At 47.9% G+C, this 6,000-nt stretch overlaps 1 protein-coding gene across 1 annotated transcript in view; it reads right to left on the bottom strand.

Moving 5' to 3' along the window:
- LOC147728720 (uncharacterized) overlaps nucleotides 1-6,000 on the bottom strand; it is a 497,345-nt gene that overhangs the window by 490,275 nt on the left and 1,070 nt on the right. The gene's annotated exons all lie outside the window — the stretch shown is intronic.

Here is a 6,000-nt window from a genome sequence, read left to right on the forward strand (position 1 = left end):
CTAATAGATAAAATAAAGCAGGTGCTCGAGCACCTGCTTTATTTTATCTATTAGTGCTTCCTGATGAAGCTAATTTAGTAACTATTTTAGGATGGCGCTGGCAGCTTGCCGGCGCCATACTAAAATAGTTACAGGATGATGGGCACTGGCAGGCAGCTCGAGCACCTGCTTTATTTTATCTATTAGTGCTTCCTGATGAAGCTAATTTAGTAACTATTTTAGGATGGCGCTGGCAGCTTGCCGGCGCCATCCTAAAATAGTTACAGGATGATGGGCACTGGCAGGCAGCTCACTCAAGGGACCCCTGCGCTCTTCGGTGTGATGGCAAAGCTAATCAGCCCCCCCAAAAATGTGAGTTTTGTCGAGGCTGGGTAGGTGTGCTTTCTCCCCATATCTATCGTCGAAAATTAGCTTTGATGCTTGATGGAGGCCTTTGCATTATTGACTTTCACGAGCTCAATCCCTGTGCAGTTCCTGTGACCACGAGCTTCTCTGATCCGTGCCTGTCCTTTTATGCACACAAAAGGCATGTGAACTCGCATATAAGCCCCGTCCGTTTGGCCCCTCCCCACACACTAGTGGTGTGCACCGTCTTCGCGCCCTTTACCCACTTGATGGACAGCTCACTCGAGGGACCCCGGCGCTCTTTGGTGTGATGCCAAAGTTAATCAGCCCCCCCCAAAATGTGTGTTTTGTCGAGGCTGGGTAGGTGTGCGTTCTCCCCATATCTATCGTCGAAAATTAGCTTTGATGCTTGATGAAGGCCTTTGCATTATTGACTTTCACGAGCTCAATCCCTGTGCAGTTCCTGTGACCACGAGCTTCTCTGATCCGTGCCTGTCCTTTTATGCACACAAGAGGCATGTGAACTTGCATATAAGCCTCGCCCGTTTGGCGCTGCCCCTCACACTAGCGATGTGCACCGTTTTCCCGCCCGGCCTTTACCCACACAATCCGCAAAATCCGCGAATCCGCAAATTCGCGGATTTTGCGGATCCTGAATTCGCAAATTTGCAAATTCGCGAATTGCGAATTCGCAAAATTCGCCCATGCTTAATTCTGACAGTGGCCCACGTGGCCCTGTCATGTGTATATAGTCCCCTGTAAATACTACCCAAGTGCCAGTTGGCACAATGTACATTGTGTGATTATGATCTAATGTGTTTATGACAATACAAAGGCTATTTTTGATATAACCTGGTGTGGAGTTTCTATTGTGGTGTGCCTAGTGTGTTGTTGCTGTTTGTGTTGCGCAAATGCTTTACACATTGCCTCCGGGATAGACCTGACTGCTCGTGCCAAGCTACCAAGCGGGTGAGCAGGGGTTATCTTTGGCGTGCAACTCCCTTGCCCTGACTAGAGTGATGGTTTCTGCCTGGCTTTGGTGCAAGCCTTTGCCAACCAGAGATCCCATTTTTAACAATCACCAAGACTTTCCAGGCACAACATCTGCCAACAGCAGCACAGGGCATAAGGACTTTGACCAAGCAAGATGTCCTGCAGAAGAACGGAGCAGCTTGGAACTAACCAGCACATGTTGCTTAGCGCCATCTCAACACCTGCAACAAAAAACGGACCTACCTAATCTCCTAAAACAAAGAACTTGCACATCAGCCCAGGAACACTGGCGGCTTTTAAGTATGGGTTGCATAATGAGAGGTGTAGTGTAGACACACTCACATGCCTCCATGACATGTACACCAGCACTGCTATTGGAAGGGCTGCCATTTGAGCCTCCCTCTCTGAACTGCCTGTGCTGCCTTTCTACGCCTTATGTACCCCTGCTCACTACTTAACAGCAGGAGGAACCAGCAGGGATACCTGAATGGAAAACAATTGTGTTCATTGGAATGTTTACAAAAGTCTCATCCACTTGCAAACACTGGAGTCCATCATTTTCTACCCAGTCATACAGACCAGACATATGCAGATCAGCCCGAGCACTGTTCCAATGAGAATAATCTATACTACTATTATAAAGAGAGAACTGTGAACCTTTGAGGCGGGAAAACTCCAGATGTACAGCACCAATCATAACACCCAATACAGCGTTGTAAAGGGGAGTTCCAGGAGATGGACATAGGCTATACATCTGGCCACCATATACATTAGAAAGATAACATAACATAGGGGGGTAAAGTAGTCCCCGAAAGTAGTCCCTTCTATGAGTGGGCGTGTCGTGGGCATCATTAGGGGGCGTGGCGTGTGCCATCTCATCGAGCTGAAAGTTCGCCACCTTCACTACAGTGGGCGTGTCGTGGGTGTCGTGGCGTTATGTTGGAAACTACAGTGGGCATGTCGTGGGCATCATTGGGGGCGTGGCGTGTGCCGTCTCATCGAGCTTAACCTTCACTACAGTGGGCGTGTCGTGGGTGTTGGGGCGTTATGGTGGACCATTGCCGCGGGATACAATCAATCAATGTGGCCGTCAATCATATAGCCGTATGACAATAGCGTTAGCCGCCTGCATCACGTCCCCTGAGAATAGCGTTCAACGCACCCTGACAACGTCACACGCTGCCTGCATCACGCACCCAAAGAATAGCGTTCGACGCACCCTGACAACGTCACACGCCGCCTGCATCACGTCCACTGAGAATAGCCTTCGCTGCGATCGCTGCAACGGAAACACAGATTCGGGATTGACTCACACGCTGCCTGCATCACGCCCACTGACATTAGCCTTCGCCGCGATCGCTGCAACGGAAACACAGATTCGGGATTGACTCACACGCTGCCTGCATCACGCCCACTGACATTAGCCTTCGCCGCGATCGCTACAACGGAAACACAGGTTCGGGATTCAGCATTCACTTAAAACTCGAAAAGTAAGTTACGTAAGCATTTAACACATTCTCTTTTTATGCCCGGACAACGTCGGGACGGGCTGCTAGTCAAACATAAAGTGCAAAACGAAATCCCCTCTGAAGGGAACACCCTCAACCTCAGACCCTTGTCGGCCCACTTAAGATAGCAGAAAGAGCTCCATTCTCACCTGCCGCATGGCCAGAGACAGTTCAACAAGCTCCTCCTACTGCCTCAGGAAGTAGGTAGCTGGGATGGCTCCCTCTGCACCCAGGGCTGACCAGGATGCATTTTGACAGCAGTCCAAGAAGAGCTGGGCCAGGAGTGTGCTGGACAGGGGATCCAGGAGTTGGGGATGTGCCGCCTTTGCCTGCTGCATGGGAGAACGTAGGTGAACTTGTGAGTTTCTTGCTCCAAGTAGGGCAGGAGGTGGTTGTGATAGCTGATAATGACAGGGACAACATCATTTGAGATAACTCTCCCCTTGCATCACTCCTTCTAGCAAGAGTCCTCTTCAGCATTGGTCCATTCAGCTGGCTAGGAAGATACCATTCCCAGAGACAGTGAGTCTCGGGGGTGGGAGTCAGGTAGTCCGCAGCGCTGCCTTTACATTGGCCATGGCTCTAGTTGTATTGTTCTCAGCTCGAAAAATAAAATCAATGACCAAGGCAGACAGGAAGAGTAGCTGCGGCTCGATGAGAGGTTTAACCCTCCCACTGGCTGAAGCATCCATGTGCCATCGGTCGCAACTCAAATCTCTGTACAAATGAGCTCCTGTGCATTTTAAAACCAAGAGTCTGTAAATTCGTTTTTTTAAACTTGCCAAGACGGGCCTGTGGAAATAGAAAGGCTTCTTTGTTTGCTACTGGCTTGATGAGGCACCCAGCCTTATGCACACTGAGGGCCGGGAATCTTTTCCTGTTGCCAGGCAAAAATGTGCTCCTCCGTTTGCCGGGAGGGTAGGCAGCAGCCCAGCCATGTCACAGACGGGAGGAGGCCACGCCTTTCGCTGGAGTGGGACGCTGTTTTACGGAGACAAAAACAAAGGCGAAAGGCATGCTTATGCTGGCCAACAAAAACAAAGAAAACAAGCAAGGATAGCGGCAACATAGATGGTGGAGGAGGTGGGCTTTATGTCTGGCTGCTGGGGAGAAACATACACGAGAGCGAAAAAGCAATTAAGGTGCAAGGGGTGGACGGGGGATTGAGATAATGCTGGGCGCCCGGGTTTAAGTGAAAGTGGGCGCTCGTGGTGTTATTGAAAGCGGGCGCCTATGTGCTGCCTGCAGTAAGAGAAACTCATTAATAAAAGTAGTGCTGACAGACTAAAGAAGGCGTACCGTGTAACAACCAAAGTAAAGGGGCAAGTAGCCATGGGAGGTTACAAATGAAGACAAGGTAGTACTAAGTAGGGGATAACAAGCCTATTCGAAAATCAGAAGCCAGCATTTACGAAGGACAAAAACATGATCAATGACAAATAAAGGTGGAGAGTGGGTGGGGCTTCTCTTCCATGCTCCACTACAACAGCTCGCCAGAGCAGCGCATGCGCACTGACTCAGGCTCAACCTGAAAATGGGCCTAGGTGGAAGGAAAATGTGCTGTTACTGAATGAACAAATTCTTTCAGTTTGGCTGGATGTCCTTAGAAGTGAGGAGGATATCTGTTCACCAACAGAAGGTCCATAGTTTTAACAGCAATACTCCTATGCAAAATTGCATTACATCCTCAGAATGTAGTTCCTCACTTTACAACCTTTGTTGCCGAACAGTTGCAGCACAGTTCTATGGAGGATTCATAGTTTCTATAGTTTGTCAAAACCATTGGTGTCACAACCTATCAAGCTTTTGATGCAACAATAACTTTGGTTTCCAGTACTCAAGGAAGGAGCAGTGCCCTCCGATAGCTTCTGTGTCTCTATACACGAATAAATAAATGTGGAAGGAACAGGTATATACTAGGTCACTAGAAGTCAAAAGCGTTCCCTCACAATAACCTCCAGAGCAAGTTGGAATGAAGGAGAGTAGCAGCTTCTATGAAGAATTCCAGGTGCTAGACAACCCTGAGCCCAGAGTTGAGCAGGACCAGGAGTCCACAGAAGAGCCTACAAGCAAACACAAAGATAAAAATTCAGAAACAAACATTAATAATTAAGGGGGCATTGATCAAGCCAAAATGTATTTCGACAGCGTTGCAATACAGGGAAGAAAGAAAATAAGGGCCTTAAGTAGTGATACACAGGAAATTATAAGGACAGGAATAGGGAAAAGGTCCACAGGAAGTGCTGGCACCATCTTGAATTCAGAAACCTATGCAAGTTCCATTGGAAAATATAGTGCAGGCAACCATCTTGGATTGGGCTAAAACGCCCAGCTTCAGCAAGATATTAATAAGTTTTACTTTAGCCGCTGGACAGGTTTCCTTTTAACTTTTGGTGGCAACCCCCACTTCACTTGTTTCATGATGCCTGTGAATGCTGGGGAGCTCCATGACGCAAGACCAGCACCAGAACCCACCAACCCAGACACAAATTGCTAATCCCAACACACCAGCTCTCAGCAACAGACCCCTGTCGGAGGACTGATCCCACCCAAAACAGCAGTAAGACCTGTGGTGGACCGCAACAATAGGTAATTAGTGGCAAAGTTTAAGATTTGGTTAAGTGGGAAGAAAAAGTTGTGTGGAAGGCCCACAAGTAGACTTTTGCAGTAATCTAATTTGCTGAGCACCACTAACTTAATCAATGCCTTGATTGAATGTACAGGGATATAAGTGAATCTTGTGAATGTTCAGAACCGGGTACATATCAGGAGTTCCCGTAGATGCAATGAAAGATTCCATTCACATAGAGGTGCTAATGAAAACACCATGTTTTCTGCCAAAGGAAGTGATAATCATGGTATCAGTGGGCATTAGATTGAAAAAAGAACAGCACGGGTAGCAGAAAAAGGAAGAGAAGTATAGGACTTTAGTCTTTGTCGAGGTCAATATGAAAGGACATATGGTCATCCAGTGATGTATGGCTGTGAGACACTCAGCTATAATCTTCTGGAGGTGGAATGATAAAGCAGTGAATGAAAAGAGGATTTGGGTGTTGACAGCGTGTAAGTGGTATGAGGTGTCAATTGACGAGATGATGTAACAAAGGGAGAATAAGAGAGGACCTGGAACAGAGCCTTGAGAGACTCCAATGGG

This window comes from Lissotriton vulgaris, chromosome 3_1, assembly GCF_964263255.1.
Source record: "Lissotriton vulgaris chromosome 3_1, aLisVul1.2, whole genome shotgun sequence".
Taxonomy (NCBI): Eukaryota; Metazoa; Chordata; class Amphibia; order Caudata; family Salamandridae; genus Lissotriton; species Lissotriton vulgaris.